The sequence below is a fragment of the Canis lupus genome, chromosome 1 (assembly GCF_011100685.1).
Source record: "Canis lupus familiaris isolate Mischka breed German Shepherd chromosome 1, alternate assembly UU_Cfam_GSD_1.0, whole genome shotgun sequence".
NCBI lineage: Eukaryota > Metazoa > Chordata > Mammalia > Carnivora > Canidae > Canis > Canis lupus.
Window position 1 is genome coordinate 13547602 of NC_049222.1, and position 13176 is coordinate 13560777.

General features: G+C 45.7%; 1 protein-coding gene across 16 annotated transcripts in view; it reads right to left on the bottom strand.

Moving 5' to 3' along the window:
* Positions 1 to 11419, bottom strand: part of SERPINB11 (serpin family B member 11) — a 91834-nt gene extending 80415 nt beyond the window's left edge. For all 16 annotated transcript variants that reach the window (XR_005353377.1, XR_005353380.1, XR_005353386.1 and 13 more), the window contains exon 1: positions 11278 to 11419. The gene's annotated coding sequence lies outside the window, so the exon portion shown is untranslated. The remainder of the gene's footprint in view (positions 1 to 11277) is intronic.
* Positions 11420 to 13176: the final 1757 nt, after the last annotated feature.

Below are 13176 nucleotides of genomic sequence, written 5' to 3' on the forward strand. Positions count from 1 at the left end.
ATGGACTACTACTCAGCCATCAAAAAAAAAAATGAAATCTTGCCATTTGCAGTAATATGGATAGAACTAGAGGATATTATGCTAAGCAAAATAAGTCAATCAGATAAAGGCAATTATCATATGATCTCACTCATATGTGGAATTTAAAAAACAAAACAGGATCATAGGGGAAAAGAGAAAAAATAAAACAAGATGAAATCAGATAGGGAGACAAACCATAAGAGACTCTTAATCATAGGAAACAAACTGAGGGTCACTGGAAGGGGAGAGTGGAAGGATGGGGTAACTGGGTGAGGGGTATTAAGGAAGGCATGTGATGTCATGAGCACTGGGTATTATATAAAACTGATGAATCACTAAACTCTACCTCCGAAACATTATATGTTAATTAATTGAATTTCAGTAAAATTTAAAAATAAATAAATAAAAACAAAAAAACAAAAAAAATTAATATGTCATGCTCAACATAAAAGTTTTACCATGTTTATTCAGGAACTCTAAAACACGGCTAAAAAAAAATGGTAGCTAAAGGCAAGAATAGATCCTAGGGAGAGAGTATAAAATGATAAGAAAGGAGGGCCTAGAATGGACTTCAAAGTGTATCAATATACAAACACCAAGTGTTGACAATTTTTAGTTTCTAGAACACAGCTTTGCTTAAGGGACTGTATTCATTCCAAATCCTTCTCAGTCAGTACTAAATCCCTCATTCATTAAACATGAATTTTGGAGGATCTGAACAAGGTCTCAATTTTCTTCAGCACAATTCAGGAACCTAAGAACAGAGCAGAGGAAGTAAATATTTCACCATAGAAGTATAGAGACTTGGTCAAGGGAACTCATGGACCAGCAAGCCAGTGGGTAACATTATAAACCATGCGGTGAACAGGCCAGACAGGGAAGGCAAGTGGGAGGCAGTTGCCTTGATGAACACAGAGGCACTGGGATACCTAAAGAGGTTGAAGAATAGAAATGAGAAGAAGGAGTTTGTGAGATATCTAAAAAGATCAGAAGTTTGGCCCAGGACCAGGGATTTTGAGGTGCATTTTAAAAGAAAATTTTAGGCAATAAATAAACTTAGAGTGTCACCATGAGTGTGAACTAGTTTCTAATGATTTAATTAAGTTGAAACTGGCATAGCATTCTGGGGGGGGTTAAAGAATTGACTGTCAGAATGCCTTTAGACACAACTTTAAACTACTTGTTATTTTATTTGGGTTTCCTTTTTTAAGATTTTATTTATTTATTCATGAGAGACACAGAGAGAGAGGCAAAGACACAGGCAGAGGGAGTAGCAGTCTCCATGCAGGGAGCCCGATGAGGGACTTGATCCCGGGACTCCAGGATCACGACCTGAGCTGAAGTCAGATGCTTAATCGCTGTGCTACCCAGGCGTCCCTCAAAAGGAACTTTATAAAAGCAAACAGGTTAAGACAAAGGCTCCTAGGCATTAGAGTCATATCTAGTTGTGAGAACTAAAGAGCTTTGCCTATATTCTAGGCCAGTCAGAGAACCAACTACCCTGCACTGTGGCCATATATAGAGAAACTGATAAACTGAAATATTGTATCTTTAAAGTAATGCATTCCATTCATTGAATAAAACAGAATATAATGAGTCCATACTGATATAAAATAAATGGCTAAATTAAAAGTTTTATAAGGAATGGATATTTACATGCTTTCAAAGATCCTCCCCTACAGAATATACCACTTTACCCCTAGTAGAATAGCCAAAAGTTTCATTTTCATTTTAAAAACTGGCTACAACAAGTGTTGGAGAGAATATGGCATAACAAGAACTCTCATATACCACTGATGAAGAACACAGAAAGGTGCAACCACTTTGGAAATCAGTTGATTATGAAATGTAAACATTTATGAAATGTAAACATTTACTTAACATATGATCTAGCAACTCCACTCCCTAATATTTACCCAAAAGAACCGAAAACATGTGTCCATGAAAGGACTATATGTAAATGTTCACAGCACCTTTACTCATAGGGGCCAAAAACTGAAAATAACTCAAATCTGCATCAGCAGGTGGATGGATAAACAGACGGTGATAAAAAGGAAGACACTACTGATTCCTGCTGCAGCATGGATGAAACTCCCCCACACCGTGGTCGGCAAAAGAAGTGGGACAGAAAGAGCACATAATGTAAGTAATTCCACAACCATAAAGTCCAACCTGCGGTGACAGAAAGCTGATTAGTGGTTTCCTGAGGCTGGAGCTGTGGAAGATACTGATGGTAAGAGTCCAATGGAAATTTCTGGTGGGATGAATGCTTTGCAACTTGATTAGCTGGCAAAACACACTGACTACTGGCTCTGGAAGTATTTCAGTGGGAAAAACTTCCTAATTAAATATGTCTGTTTGTTTGAGGATTTTATTATTTATGAGACAGAGAGAGCACAAGCAGGAGAAGCAGCAGGCAGAGGGAGAGGGGGAAGCAGGCTCCCCACCGAGCAGAGAGCCTGATGCAGGTGTAAACATCCAAAACATGTGTTATGTGTCTCACTGTGTGCAGGAGACTGTAGGCCATTCAACAAACAATTATTCTGTACCTAAAGTATGCCATGCTGGATTAGGGAGTGGGTTCTCATATACAGGGTGAGCAAAAAATAAATGAATAAACCAAGCATCCTAAAGGCCAGAATAAGGGAACTGAATTCAGAACACAAGCAGGCCAGAACTGGGAAAATGCCCCGACGTTAATGATCAAGGCAGAGTCAAAGGTCTGGAACTCGACTAGAAATATGATGCAACATATTCCATGGAAGTAGCTGAGGCCAGGCAGAAAATAGCTGGTGGGCAATCAGAAAATTAGAAATCTGAAAAATGTAAGGATCAGATTTAAAAAGGCAAATTCGTAAGTTCAGGAAGACATTTTATGAAAGATACAAGAAACCAGAACTCACTGCCCTCCCAAGTGGTTGTGGTGTGTGTGTGTGTGTCCTCGCCTTCTAGAATCGTAACATCTAAGATGGTATTGTTTCTATTCCTGATCATTGTCTACCCAAATGGGTAGAAACCAGCAACACACATAATCTAAAACATGGCCCAAGATGATTCATATTTCACTTGAGACTAGTAACACAATTGTGTTCTCCCTAACAAGGGCTCTTTTACTCATATATTTTATCTGGCAATAATTTTAAGAAAAACAACAGCTTCCACTTTTGGTACATTTTTCTAGTGGTCAAAGTGAAATGAAGATAAACTGCACATGGCAAATGGAGCGCTGTCTGCATCTGCACCTCTCTGTGGTCGTGATGACACGCATGGCAAGAGTGGCCCATCAATGACCTCAAAGGCGATGCCTGCTGAGACAACTTAGAACAGTAACGCCAACACATGCTGCAATGACAGGCTTTCACTGTGGCAACGAGGTAAATTCCCCTTGGAGATGAAGAATGCATCACAAATATAGGATCATAGGTGAATATTTTTAAAACTCAGGGGATTGGTCTGTGTAAGTCTGGTAAGCCAGAACTTTTAAATACCCTTGATGGGCTTAATGCATATACTGGTGTCCTGGAATGCTCACTTCCAAATACTGATAAAGAGATATAAGTCAAGGGACAGAATTGCTGCTCTACCTGGGATCCAGTAACATTTTAGAGCTGATAAAACAGCAGCTTGGATTCCAACACGGCGGCTAAGAACAAGATGGCCATGATTTGGTTTCCCAGCAAAGTTAGAGAAGGCTGCTGCTGCTGGTGGTGGTGGTGCTGGTGGTGGTGATATGATGGCAAAGAAAATGGCAGCACATACCAACTGGATGCACACCATGTTCTAGATTCTTTAATAAGCACATATTCTATTTATCTCCACAACGGCTCAATAAAGTAGAAAGTCTCATAAAACTCACCTTTAAAATGAAGAAATTGAAGCCCAAAAAGATGAGCTAAACTGCCTGAAGCCATATGCTTATTTCCAAAGCCCAGTTGTTTTTTTTTTTTAAGATTTATTTATTTATGATAGACATAGAGAGAGAGAGGCAGAGACACAGGCAGAGAGAGAAGCAGGCTCCACGCCGGGAGCCCGACGCGGGACTCGATCCCAGGACTCCAGGATTGCGCTCTGGGTCAAAGGCAGGCGTGAAACTGCTGAGCCACCCAGGGATCCCCCAAAGCCCAGTTTTATATTTAGTTGTCTGACCTAACGTTGGCACATTGGAGAATGACTCAGAAATGGACGTAAACAAAATTTGTTTCTGTTGCTAAAATCCTTCTGTCTGAATTATTTTCCAACATAATTAGATAGCAGATAATTTCATGGGGAATAGCCACCCCGATAGTGTTAGAAGTGATATTTGAGATCATTTCTATAATTCTGTTCATTTACACAATAAAAAATAAAATTCCCAAAAAATAATCTGCCTTCTCTGAGACCACAGCCAGTTCAGGGCAGGGCTGGGATGGAAACTGCAGCTTCCTGACTCTGAACTAGGCTGCATCATTTTGCTTCTTTCCCTCCACTGGGTTGATCAATTTAATGCTACATGTCATGTTGCCAACCCAGCCTTCTGTTATCCTGATCTGCTGTCCCCAGAAAGCACGGACTGTCTAAGCCTGAGGGTATCCATTTGCAGACCCACCCACCCCTGGCATCACCAATGAGCCCCGCGCTAACTGTACTGTAGCTTGACCGAACAGATTATATGGCAGTTAAACATTTCCACCTTTGCAGGACAGTTACGTTCTTCATTGATAAGTTGCCATTAGATGCTGTGTCCCTACTCCTACAATAACCTGGTGGATGGAACACTAGATATAAGATGTGCAAGAACCAGGAACTGATCAGACTTTTGAGCACTTGCATTTCCAGACACTGGTCTATGTGCTAAGCACACAAAGGTAACTACAGTTAGCAGCGGAGACTCCTGTAAATAGAAAAATATCAATACAATACAGCTGGTAGTATGAAAGAGTTTCACCAAGCACTCTGGGAGGCCTGGATTGTGTAGAACAGTTTGGGAGAAACAGGAAATGCTTCCTGGAGAAGAATTTCATAGGACTCAAACTCAGAACTGTCTGATTTACATATTTCAAATCCAGGATGTCAATGTATTGAGTTATAAAGGGAATTACACCACCAATTATGTGTAGTTATCCCTCAGAACTCCTTCCTGTTGCTTAAGTTCATAGATCAAGCCGTCAATGAGAGACTCATCTGGTCAATGAAAGAGCAGAAAAAAAATGATAATGGGATTTCCAACATGAAAAGTAAATCAGTATGTTGCATATACCACTATATCAGGATCTTACTCCTCCTTTTCCTGTGCAAATTATAAGGAAGGAAGGGAGAGGAGGGGAGGGAGGAAGGAAAGAAAGAACAGAAATCTTTGTCAAATCTGTCAAAGAAAGAACAAATCCCTTTGTCAGTAGTCACGGGGAGGTGTAACTCACAGCCTCACAAATTCCTGTTATGGATGCAGAGGGGGAAAGCAGCCAGGTCGCAGAAGGCTTGGGAGGAAGTGAGGAAAAGCAAGAGCAACCCCAGGGCTCAGCTGCAACACACTCCTCAGAGCCTCACTCTGCATCTAGAAAACAGCATGATGCCTTCTCAGGAAATACCTGCCACAGGACTGGGCACGCAGGGTTGGCAGCAGGAAACTTCCTGGGCCTGATCGAGCTCAGGAACACGGAGGAGATGGGTATCCCAAGGAATCCCACAACCCCCAGCTTCCACTGTGATGGAGAAAGCCAGAAAGAGGGCTGTTCCACTCTAGCAGGAAAACCTGGACAAGACACAAACTCCGGCACCCATCAGAGAGCTGCAGTTGCCAGCCAGCCACCCAGCCTGAAATCTAAGGAAAGAGAAGTACCTCCAAGAAGAGACAGACAGACAGAAACACTGACTGCCCGGGGCAGAACTCAGAGGAGGACTAGTTCTGTTCAGGCAAGTACCGAAGGCCAAGTGTGAGCAGCACAAGGACTCAGAACCCTGGGAGCCATAGACACTGGAGGAGTTCAAACTCACTCAGGCTTCACTGCAGAGGTTCGCTGGGGCCCCAAAAGGAAGACAGGGCAGGGCATCCTCAGGGGCGTGGGTCTGCAGCAGGAAGACAGCTGCCACAGCAGAAAAGGCAAAAAGCCACACCTGATTCTTCTCCCCCAAGAATCAAAAGGCACTGGCCACTGAGACAAGGCAGCAGACCCCACTCTCGTAGCAGAGGTGAAGACGCATGTGACTGTGTAAGGGAACAGGAAAAGAGCCTCTTCCACTTGGAAACTGGCCTGAAACTCTCCTGGGCCCAGACCACAAGACGTCTCCAGCCTCTAGAGAGAGAACACTACCCCTTGTTCTCAGCCCAGGCTTGCCAGCACCAAGGAGGCAGAAAGGCCCCCTCTGAGGTCATGCTTTGCATAGCAAAGCTGAAGGCTATGGGTAGAGCAAAAACACGGAAAAAAATCATCCAGCAATCAGGCCTCCAATCCTAAACACAAGATAAACCCAGGAATTTAACCCAGGACCACACTGAAGACAATCTTAGCAACGACATCCAAACTCAGTTCAAATCCTGCCTAGAGAGACTCTGCAGCCCACACTAATTGCATAGCAGAAGGGGTGTGCCTGGGGATGCCTGGGGGGCTCAGCAGTTGAGCATCCACACACTCTGCGTGAAGCCTGCTTCTCCCTCTGCCTGTGTCTCTGCCTCTGTGTGTGTCTTTCATAAATAAATAAAATCTAAAAAAAAAAAAAGAGGCATGCCTGTTTCCAGACATAAATGCTATTTCCTTCCGTCTCTACTGTACCACACACAAAGTTTGGTATTTAATAAAAATTGTGAAACATACACACCCACAAACACACACCCAAAGGAAAAAAATAACCCACTGTCTAGAGACAATACAATGAACAGAACCAGACTCAGACATGATGCAGATGTAAAAACGATCATAGAGGAAATTTAAAATAACTATGATTAATATGTTATAGGATCTAGTGTGATGTTAGTATAGCTTTAGAGCAGTATCATCATATACATTAATGTACATATTCACCAGACAGGGACACACAGCACGATTTAAATCGCTGCTGTTAGAATAAGACATGACTCATATGAAATACAGCAGAGTACTCTGTAATTATCCTACCGTCTACAAAGATTTGCTATTTTCTATACTTTGTCATTCTAATAAGCGGGTTTGGTGGATACTATTTCCAAACATCCGGTAACACCAGTAGAAGATAGTAAACACAATGATAGAGAAAACACGTAATGAGCGCAAAGAGAAAGAGAATTGAAAGCATATTAATGACACATTGTTTTCCATAAAATTGTGAGTGACAGTTGTGATAATCAGTTTGTGGCTAACTGCCTTAATAGTAAATGAAAAAACACAAGGTCAATGCAAGGACTGTAAGGACAAATGCAAATTAAAAACAAGAGGCTTAAGTCTTCCTGTCCTCTCCTTTTTCTCACAACATTTACTCTACGAAAATGTGTAATTCTGAGCACTTTCTCCTCTTTGAAATGCCTTTATATGCTTTTGAAGACTAGTTAAGCCTTTTGTTGGCTTCATGGATTGAGGGAGGCCTTTTCTCAAGGACCTGGGAGCCATCTCTTTGAAATGTAAACTTTCATGGGAGCCTGCACCATCTCCCAGTTTCTGTAGGAGGTTAGGCCCCTAAGTCAGAGGGCCAGGCTTCAAAACTGCCTCTCTCTTAAAAATAGGAGGTTTGTTTTTCCTCTGGATAAAGCCAATTAGCTAACACAGATGGTCACCTCAATTATCTGATGAATCTAGGATGAACTGTATGTGACAAACGGGGCTGTCAAGTCCTCTTACTTGAGGACCAGTGATTGTTTATTGTTTCAGAATCTTTCTGTTATAGGTCACATCTGCTTGGCTCTATAACAGGATGTGATTTCCTTCTGCCTTCCTAGTCTCGTAGCGAATTGCCTGTGATACACATCACATTCTGGTTTAATGCTTATTCAATTTTTCTATTACCTTTGTTAAGAGAATTCCTGGGTTGGAAGAAGACTTTATTTTTAATTATAGTTCTCCAACACTTTCTACAATTACTAATGGGATGCTTCGTCCCACCAGAATCCTGCCACAGGACACTAAAAGAAAACGTGTGTGATAATTACAGCTTTAAAGAAAGGAGGTTCTGTTTTCTTATACACCTCTGATGCTAAGCTCTACACAGATTCCGGAGCCACAGGAAACATCAGATCAGAAATGTTTACTATTTTCAGCTCCTATATTTTAGAGTCGTTTTTTATGCACCATTATAGAACTATGTCAGGAAACTTTTTTTTTTTTTTACTTTAATTTAAATGTAATGGAGCTACATATGACTATGGCTGTACTATTAAGTACCAGAGGTTTAAAAATTATGTTTGGGGGAATCCCTGGGTGGCTCAGTGATTGAACGCCTGCCTTTGGCCCAGGGTGTGATCCTGAAGTCCCAGGATCAAGTCCTGCATCGGGCTCCCTGCATGGAGCCTGCTTCTCCCTCTGCTTGTGTCTCTGCCTCTGTGTGTGTGTGTGTGTGTGTGTGTCATGAATAAATAAATTTTTTTAAAAAAATAAAAATTATGTTTCCTCACTATTTCATCTTTCTATCCGGGAATTTGGAATTTCAAGCAAGGCAAGAAAAGTCCAATATTATGTCCCCACGGGTTCATCATATATCCCCTTAAAGGTCAGATCACCTCCATACTTCTCACCAAAGAGTTGCTCTAATTCACCCAGAGAACTTCATCAAGCAGTAAAGAAAATGATACCAACAGAAACTTAGATCAACACAAGTACTAGAGAGTGACAAAATGGTAAACTGTGGATAAATATAAAAGATATTTTTGCTCATTTTTAAAAGATAATTGACTGCTTAAAGCAAAAACAACAGTAATCTACTGCAAGTTTTATAAGAAACAGAGAAACAGGGATGCCTGGGTGCCTCAGTCTGTTGAGCATCTGACACTTGGCTTTTGGTGCAGGTCATGATCTCAGGCCCATGGGATGGAGCCCCCACAGAGCTCCGCCCTCAGCATGGAATCTACTTGAGATTCTCTCCCTCCCCCTCTGCCCCTCCTGCTCATGCTCTCTCTGAAATAAATGAAAATCTTTAAAAAAATAAAAGAACTTAAATTATAAGAAAGCGATATAAAATCTGTCACTACAATAAGAAAAAAGATGAGATGATAAAATGGAAGTACACTCTCTTAAAATTGTCACATTAACAATTTCAAAAGGAATGGTATTTTCTAAAGATAGTGTAGCATTAAATACGCAGTTTAGACTCTAAAGCAACCACTAGTAAGTCAATATTGGCAATAAAGCATAATACTAAATATTCCAAATCAGAAAGAAGTCAGGAAAAGAAGAAAAAGGGAACAACAAACAAATGACACAAGTAGAAATTAAGTGGCAACATGGTAGATTTAAACCCAAAGGCGAGGATAGTTACAGCAAACACTAATGATCTAAACACTCTATTTAAAGGACAGAAATTGTGAGACTGTATGAAAAAAGCAAGACCCAGCGTAATAGAGCCCAACTCCACTTTTGGTATTTGACTGCTGACAGCATTCGAGGCCCATGGCCCTCCTCTGGGTTAGCTGGTAAGAAAGCCCTTGAACTCCCTCCCTTGGCACCTGCAGGAAGTGCAGAGGAAGCAGGCCATGACCGCTCAAGAACTCTTGCCCAGGGCCAATTCCTAAGCACAATAAAAGCCCTCCCAGCACTGAAGCCTGGGACCATGCCATGCTCTCCCCAGAAATCCCTTCATTCCTTCTTGGTATGTGCCCGGCATCATCAGTCCCAACGTCCAACCACTTTTTTTGAAGAAGGGCCCATTCTCCAATCATCATAATACCCCACTATATGATACCTATTTTAAAAAATAAAACGACCATGGGTGGCTCAGTCAGTTGAGTATCTGCCTTTAGCTCAGGTCATGATTCTGGGGTCCTAGAATCGAGCCCCATGTCAGGCTCCCTGCTCTGAGGGGGACCTGCTTCTCTCTCTCCCTACAGCTTGTGCTCTCTCTCATGGCATACGATGAATATATAGATCAGTGGAAGAACAGAGAACCTAGACACACACACACACACATATATATTATTGGGGTAAGAATAGTCTTTTCAAGAAATGATGCTGGAACAACTGAATATCCACAGGAAAAAAAAATGTGCCCTAACCTCTACTTAATAAAGACTAATTCAAAATAAATCAAGTGTCTAAATGTAAAAGCTAATACCATAAAAGTTCTAGAAAAAAAAGTCTTGGCAAATTTGAAGTAGGCAAAGGTTTCTTAACTACAACCAAAAAGTGGGGGGGGTGGGGGCAAACAGAAACCATAAAAGAAAAAAGTAGTGAATGTAACCCATCCCACTCTGGGGCCCCCGTCTCTCAGCGCGCCACCCCGGGCCCCCTGAGCACCAGGACAGCGGGGATGGGGCGCGGGGACCCGGCCGAGTCCCGGGGGACGGGGCGGCCTGACATCCTGCAACACCTTCCCCACCCGGAGCCCTTGCAGAAGCCGCTGAGCGCCCGCACACGTGAACCTGGGCCGCCGGCGCTGCAGGGGGGGGAGACTGCGGGGGGAGACTGCGGGGGAGGGGAGTACTGCGGGGGGGACTGCGGGGGCGATTGGGGGGGTACAGTGGGGAGGAGGACTTGCGGGAAGAGTGACTGCGGGGGAGGGGGTACTGCGGGGGGGGGGGAGACTGTGGGGGATGGGACTACGCAGAGGACTGCAGGAGAGTACTACGGGAGAGACTGCCGGGGCGGGACTGCGCGGGGGAGGACTAGTGGGGGAACTGTGGGGGGAGGAATGCGGGGGAAGGACTGTGGGGGGAGGATGTGGGGGGAGGTCTGTGCGGTGCTGCGGGGGAGGACTGTGGGGGAGGACAGCAGGGAGGACTGCAGGGGGAACTGCGGGGGGAGGACTGCGGGGGAGGACTGCGGGGGAGGACTGCAGGGGAGGACTGCGGGGGAGGACTGCAGGGGAGGACTGTAGGGAGGATTGAAGGGGGAGGACTGTGGGGGAGGACTCTAGGGAGGACTGCAGGGGAGGACTGCGGGGGGAGGACTGCAGGGGGAGGATTGCGGGGGGAGGACTGTAGGGAGGACTGTGGGGGAGGATTGAGGGGGGAGGGCGGCGGGGGGACTGCGGGGCACTGCGGGGGCGCGGGGTCCTCCAGGGCTCCCTCCGCAGGCGGCCGCGGCCGGGCTGCTCGCCCTCAGCAGGCCCACGGTGGCCCCGGCCCGGGCCGTCCCGCGCCTCGGGAGACCGCCGTGAGCTCACCAGGACCACAGCTGCCCGACTCCAGACCCAGAGGATTCTCCCGGGGGCCGCGGAGACCGCGCGGGAGCACGGCCTGAGGGGGACGCGCCCGGACCCCTCCAGAGCCTCCCGGCCGGGCGCCCCGGCACGGCGGGTCCCGAGGTCAACCCCACCAGGCGGGGCCACGCCTCTCGCGGCATTCCCAGCTCTCGCGCGAACACGCCCTGGGGAGTCAGGCTCCGGACTCAGGGCCACGTGGCCTGGAACCGCGCCTGCGCACTGGGAGTGAGGCGGCTGCGGGCCTTCTGCAGGAGCTCCGACGTCCGCTGGGGCCGGGCCGGGCCGGGGCGGGGCGCGCCTGCACGCGGGCATCCCGTTGGTCATCTGTGATAAGGCGGGAGCGCAATTAAATGTGGAAGACTGAGCCCAGAGGGTGTGCGGGGGGCAGGGGTGGATGGGGGGCGGCGGGAGGGCTGCCCCAGGCGGCTTCACCAGCCCCCGCTGCCCTCGTGTCACGACTACAGAGCAGTGGTGCCAAGAGCCCCTCTTCCCCTATGCCTTGCACTGCGTGCCTGGATCAGCCTCCTGTGGCCACTGAGCCCGCGTGTCCTGTTGCACCACGCGTCCCCAGGCCCTGACCTTGTTACCACTGTATCCATGTGCGCGGCCCGGCCTGTGGTCCCTCGGGCCTGTGGGCCTGTGGTCTGTGCGCACTCGGCCGTGTGCTTACTCATGAGCCGTGAGCCTGCCTCTGTGTCATGCTCTGTGTCACATGACTCTGTGCCCTGCTTCCTGGGGTGCCCTGGGGTGCCCCGTGGTTCGGGTCCATAGCCCTGGAGCCATGGCCCAGTCCCAGCTCCATGCCTTCCACTCTGGGCAGCCGAGGCACCTAGCCCAGCCTACCACAGCTGTCTCGGGGCCTTAGCCTGGCCTCACCGCATTCCAGGGGCTTCGCACCCTAGCCCCCTTAACCCGCCACGGGCTTTAACTGACCCTCAGGCCCTACCTCCTCTAGCCCAGGGTAGCACCCACCACTCTCAGGACCATCTCCCCAAGACAGAATCAACTGGATGGGGCAGGGGGGCAGGGGAGAAGAAAGAAAAGCAATCCATGTATCTGACATGGAACTTTTATTCAGAAAATATTAAAAGCAATTGGAATTCCGTAATTGTAAGACAATATAATAAAAACAAGCAAAAGATTTGGACAGACGCTTTGCAAAAGAAGATACCCACATGGCCAATATGCATATGAAAACATGCCTGACATTAGCCATAAAGGAAATGCATAAATTGTCACCACAATGAGCTAATACCCACACGCCCACTAGAACGTCTGTAATGAAGAAGGCCTGGCCATACCAACCACCGGTGAGGAAGCAGAGCAACTCTCCATGGTCAAAGTTAGCAAGGGAATTTTGCCCCTGTCAGATCCCTCAGGCATTGCCTCTGACTTCTCTGTCTCTGGGCTCTAGACCAAGATTTTGAGGGTTCATGTGATTAGACCAAGCCCACCCTGATAATTTTCCTTTCCTGAAGTCAACTGCTATGGATTCTTTTTATTACCTTTTTATCCTTATTACTGTTATTTGGATTCTTAATTACTTCTGCAAAATCCCTTCACATTAACACCTGGTTAGTATTTTATTGAGTAACTAGGAGAAATTATGTGTATATGGGGTAGAATCTTAGAATGCTGGCTGCTGTAGTGATGACCAACACTGATTTCTTAGATTTGACATACGTACCATAGTAATGTGAGACGATAACATTAGAGGAGACTGGATGAGGGGTATATGGAAACTCACTGTATGATCTATGCAATAAAAAGCTAGTAAAAACTAGAATCTTCAAAAATCCTAGTTAAATGGTGTCGTTTCTTGCCCGCTGGGACAAAAAAACTGATAGAATTTGTATATTC